This window comes from Mesocricetus auratus, unplaced genomic scaffold (genome assembly GCF_017639785.1).
Source record: "Mesocricetus auratus isolate SY011 unplaced genomic scaffold, BCM_Maur_2.0 Super-Scaffold_4256, whole genome shotgun sequence".
Classification (NCBI taxonomy): Eukaryota; Metazoa; Chordata; class Mammalia; order Rodentia; family Cricetidae; genus Mesocricetus; species Mesocricetus auratus.
This window is the reverse complement of record NW_024429182.1, coordinates 129292052-129297386: the sequence shown is the minus strand read 5'-3', so window position 1 is coordinate 129297386 and position 5335 is coordinate 129292052. Positions and strand designations below refer to the sequence as shown.

Below are 5335 nucleotides of genomic sequence, written 5' to 3'. Positions count from 1 at the left end.
AGCCCTGCTGCCCACTCCATAGATCAAGGGCAGCGCTGCCCATCTGCCACAGAGAAAACACTGTGGGTAAATTCTTGACCTGGAGGGAGAGTACTGGGCCACAGAGATCAACCTGGGGGGAGGGGAATCACCGTGAGATCCTCCAGCGTCATGGTTCCGTGTGACATCAGAAGAAAGGGGAATTTTCATGCCTCCCCGGGGCACACTGAAATCCCTCTCATTACGTGGTCCTAGCATAACTGAATATCACATCGGGGCCACTGAGCCTTCGATGGACAGCTCAGAGCAAGCAGAGCAAGGGCAGCGGAACCACTGCAGGCACAGAACTTAGTCATCTGTGTATCCTCCATGGGCCCATGGAAAACTCCTTGGAAGCAGTGAGCCTGGCCATAAACACTGAGGTAGGTCGGATTTCACAGGGTGGAGAAGGTAGAGACGTTCCAGGGGAGAGGACACGGCGGACAAGAAGTAGGGGCAGCCTGACCTCTAGGCACTCGAAGCCCTTCCCAGTCCCCACAGACCTCCCTCCATCAAAGAGCTTATTGTGAAATCAAGTACCCTTTGCTGTCTGTGTGAACTCAGAGTCCCTGGTGGGCAGCATTGGGGTCACTCCGGGCTCCGCCCCAGAACCTGGTACGGTGACTGCCAAACAATGACTGAACGGCAGTGAGTAGCATGTACCCACCCAGGAAGAAGAGGCCGAGAGAAGACTGGGCAATGTCACACTGAGGCTGAGATGGCCCAGGGGCTCATCCGTGCTGGTATTTTCCACAGGTCTGGGGCCAGCCCGCTCACCCTCTAACGTCTAATCTCCCTGTCTTCAGATGAGTCACACGGGTCCTGAATTCCAACACCTTCCTCGTGTTTTTATGTAGGTTAGTAAAAATGCCCGGATCTGGAGCTCCAGGAATCTCCCAGAGAAGACAACAACACCCTCAGTGAATGGGAGCTTTCCCTTCAGAGGATGGCATGGAACATCACTTTATGAATGCCCTATACATGCTTTTCTACAAGAGGGGGTACCCAGCTAATGTCCCCCCTCTTCTCTCTCTCCCTCCCTCCCTCCCTCCCTCCCTCCCTCCCTCCCTCCCTCCCTCTCTCTCTCTCTCTCTCTCTCTCTCTCTCTCTCTCTCTCTCTCTCTCTCTCGTTATGTAGCTCAGGCTGGCCTTGATCTTGCTGTTTAGCTGAGGCTGCCCTCAAGTTCACAACCCTCCCATCTTGACTCCCCAAGTGCTGGGATGACAAGTGTGTAGCCCCGTGTCCTTACTGTGCCAGTGAGAACAGTCTTCAGTGACTAATCATTCAGAATTACAAGATAAGGCAGACAACCGCAGAGCTGCCTGGTTAGGGCATGCAGGCTGACAGGCTGGCCAGAGGCAGGAAGTTCACCCGGGTGACCTCCTCTTTGCGGGTGGCTGTCTCCATGGGTGCCTGATAGCCAGCGGACTTCAGTTTGAAGGTCACCCTAAAGCCCTAAAACTGGAAGCAGATTAGATACAGCAACAGGCTGTTTCCAGGAAGCTGCACCTCATAGAGCCTCCTGATGGCCTTTGAGGACCCTGCGGCAACTGTCCCTTGGGTGTTCTCCACCGAGAACAGGGCCCAGGTGTGAGGAGTCTCGGGCTTTTCTTGGTATTGCTGTCACCCTCTCCTCTCCTGCCGGTCCCCACAACCCCACCCCAACAGCCGCTCACGCATAGGTGGTTGCTGTCATAATGCCACCTTCCCCTGCGCGTCACCGTGGCTGGCACACCCTGCAATTACGGCTGCTGCTCGCAGCTTCCTATTGTGCCCGCCTCGCCTCCCCACTCAGAGCGCTAATTGCAGGTTGGCCCTTTGCTGCCGGAAGGCAAAGGCCTGCTCCCCCAGCTGCCTGTGCTGGCTCTTTCCGTAGCTTCAGGGGAAGGGCGTCAAGATGGCTTCGACAAAGCATTCCCTTTAGTCTTGCACAAAGAGAACATTTGTGGGCAGTCCAGAGCTTCCCGAACGAAACGGTTAAGCACAGTTAAGATACAGACTCTGGTCTCGGTGGGTTCAGAGTGTCTAATATGCTCCAGAGTATGAGGAATGACACAGGGGTGCACACAGGTGTGGCTACGTGGGGCTGGCTTGTTCAGGGCTTCAAGGACAGCTTGGGGAAGGACCTATCGCCAACCTGGGGGAGCAGGCTCCGGCGAACCCCAGTTTCAGTGAGAACCAGGAAGGAATTGCACTCTATTCTAGCCCAAAGCAGGTCCTGCAAGGAGAGCTCGTCAGAGTGACAGGGTCCCCAGAGGTCTCCTGCTACTGATGGAAAAAACAGCGTCTTCTGAAGAAAGGGCCCTTTCTATTTGTTCCAGAAATATTTGTATAGCACAGGGGCACAGTGCAGGTCCAGAGGCTACGGAGCAATCACAGCAGGCATCACTCTCCCTTGCTCCTTCTCTTCCACTGTGAGTGGGGGAGGGAAAGGACGCCAAATGACGGAGCTGGACGCAGGATGGAGTGGGCCATTGGCACTAACCACTGCGGAGAGAAATGAAGCAGAGAAGAAGGCTCGCAGGCAGAGTAGGGAGTGGCAGGGCTGTCAACTACAACAGTATGGCTGTGGAGACACACAGGGATTCTAGACGGATGCTTAGAAGATGGGTTGAGTACGAAGGGATGTCCCGTGTTTTAAGTAATTTCCAAGTGGCTCTGTAGGCTACCCCAGGGGTGGCAGACAGTCCTTGTGAATGCTGACATGTTGGTAAGAGGCACGCTCCGATATGTGCTTTGACTCTGTGGCTTCCTAGGTGGGACCCTGTCCACTTGGTAATGAGATTCCTTCTTGGTCCTGGGTCCCTGCTAGGGAAAGGATGATGAAACTCCTGCTCCATCTAAGCCTGCCACATGTGGCCATCTGTCCTCACATTCAGAGATATCCCTGCAGTGGGAGAAATGAACCTTGAGTCCATTGAAGAACCAGATGGGAACCTTAAGCAAACATTCTTCGTGGACTGGGCCCGGTGTATCCCGTAGCTCTGAGCCCCCACCTCCCCGTCTGAATCAGAATCCCACAGTTTCAAACCAGCCTTCACTTAGCAGCCTAAGGCCAGAGGCTCCACTTCTTCCGGGACCACATGCTGCTCACCCAGGCCTAACCCAACACAGAGATGGGGGTGGGGCAGAAGGAAAGGAACCAAGCCAGGAAGCTGCTGAAATAGCATCCAGGAGGTGGGAGGGTGGGCATGGTGTGCACCCGCACGGGGCATTGCTGCCCCGCTTCCCTGGAAGCCATGTGCAGGGCCTTCCTATCCCACTCCAGCTCCCGTTTCCTCTCATGCTGTCAGCCTGAGGCAGGGCCACCAAGAACTGGCCTGCCTGGAAAGATAACAGACCCCACGGGCCATGGCCTCTTGAGGAGGGAGGCCAGCATGTCCCCATGACTCACACCTGTTCACCTGGGTCCCCAGTCAATATCTGAGCTCTGTCTGGCCCCATCCCAGCATAGCCAACTCCAAGTGTGAGTTTGGTCATGAGTTCTTAGTGTCCCCTCCTCATCTCAAGGCTTTTTTGTGTCACAGACTTGTCCATAGAAGACCATTCCTGCCCTACATTGAACTCATGGTGAAATGGTGTAGGCTGTTCATTTCTAGGCCGCTGGCAGGCAGGAGGAGCACGCAAGGATGGGAGCCCAGTAGTGAGAGCCACCTGTCTGAGGGATGGCAGCCAGAAAGGTAAGGAAATTCCACAATTAAGGGGGGGGGCAGGCAAGAGGCCCACAGGGCCTCCAGAGAAAGAGGGGCCTAGAAACTGATAGGGAGTTGTGAGGGCTGATCTTACGTCAACTTGACCATATTACACTCACCATGGCAACACACTGAGGAGGAGGATCTACTATGAATGTGGTGGCAACATCCCATGGGCTGTGATACGAGACCGGATCAAAAGGAGAGCCAAGCTGGGTACCGGCACTCGTCTCTCTGCTTCCTGACTGCGGACAGTGTGACCTCACGCTCACGCTGCCATGCCTTACCTGCCATGATATGCTGTATCCCCTCAATCAGTGAGTCTAAATAGACTCCGGTTCTTATGTTGGTCACAGCAAGAAACTAGTACGGGAGAATTGTTCACAGAGATGTAGTAAGAATGTACCTGACCCCTTGTCCCTCCCCTCCCCTCCCTCCTTGCCAGTTTCAGGCCCGTGCCACTCCTGTCCTGGTTCCCATCTCTAGCTGTCATAATTTTTCCCTCAAGTACCTGCAGCACTTCTTGCAGCTCCCTCTGATGATCCTGAGGGGCATGCCAGCTCTCTGACGTGACCTGGAAGGAACTGGTGGATCCTAACCAGGAGCCACAGCGAAGCCTTGGGACTGGGGCAGCCAGCCTGTGGGAACGAGAGCTCACCAAGGGCATCCTCTGCTCTGTTATCTCCTTCCGGCCACATGGAACCCCTACTTCTCCACCATCTCGAAGGTGGCCTCCATGACTGGATGTCTTCTCCTTACTAACTCATTACGAGATTCGATTACGAGAGAAGAGGCCGTGGACTTGCTTATCTTGAGTGAGAGCTCACCTGAACCATGCTGATTGCTTGGGTCTTATTACTAACCTATAGGAGCAAGACCTGGGGACCCTAAAGAGATGGATAGAAGCCACACACACTCTAGGTGGGGCACTGTACACATAGCTGGGTCCCCAGTACCAGTCCAATGCCTTGTGACTGTTCCTCCACACTCCCAGGAGGTCACAGACCTCCCCGTTGTTGTGGTTTAATGTGAGATGTGAAATGCATTGTGTGTGTGTGCGTGCGTGTGTGTGTGAGTGTGTGTATGTGTGTGAGTGAGTGTGAGTGTGTGTGTGCGTGTGTGTGTGTGTGTTTTAACTCAGTACCCACTTGGTGACATTGTCTGGAAAAGTATGGAACCTTCAGGGGTGGAGGCTTTCTAAGGGAAGTGTGGCACTGGGACAGATTTCATAGCTTGGGCCCACTTCTTGTTCTCTCTCTCTTTCCAGACTGCTGCTAGCCTCATGGTTCTGACACCAGCCTTCCCTACCATGATAGACTATACCCCCTCTGGAGCCATCAGTCAAAATGAATCCTTCCTCCTATAAGTAGTGTCTGTCGGGGTATTTTTTTTTAATCTCGGCAACAGAAACAAAACTATGGCACCACCAACTCTGCAAGCAAGGCCTGACCCCTTCCTGCAGTTTGTTGTTCTCGCTTGGCCCAGGGCCCTAACAGCTGGCTCTCCTGCCCTAGCTGAAAGGTTCCACACAGGTGGATACACACTGGAGCTCTGGGAACTTGTGTGCTGGGCTGTGTCTATACTGTGTTCTGTGTCACACACAGTGCGGTCACTATGGAAAGGT

At 54.1% G+C, this 5335-nt stretch overlaps 1 long non-coding RNA gene across 2 annotated transcripts; it reads left to right on the top strand.

The window, feature by feature from the left end:
* The first annotated feature begins 239 nt into the window (after positions 1–239).
* LOC110343488 lies at positions 240–5063 on the top strand. Of its 2 annotated transcripts, none has more exons than XR_002385787.2 (4): positions 240–401; positions 3547–3699; positions 4157–4526; positions 4979–5063. It is a non-coding gene; the product is annotated as an uncharacterized LOC110343488 (long non-coding RNA). The 2 variants fall into 2 exon arrangements; XR_005872574.1 differs by lacking the exon at positions 240–401 and adding an exon at positions 612–774.
* The last annotated feature ends 272 nt before the right edge of the window (positions 5064–5335 follow it).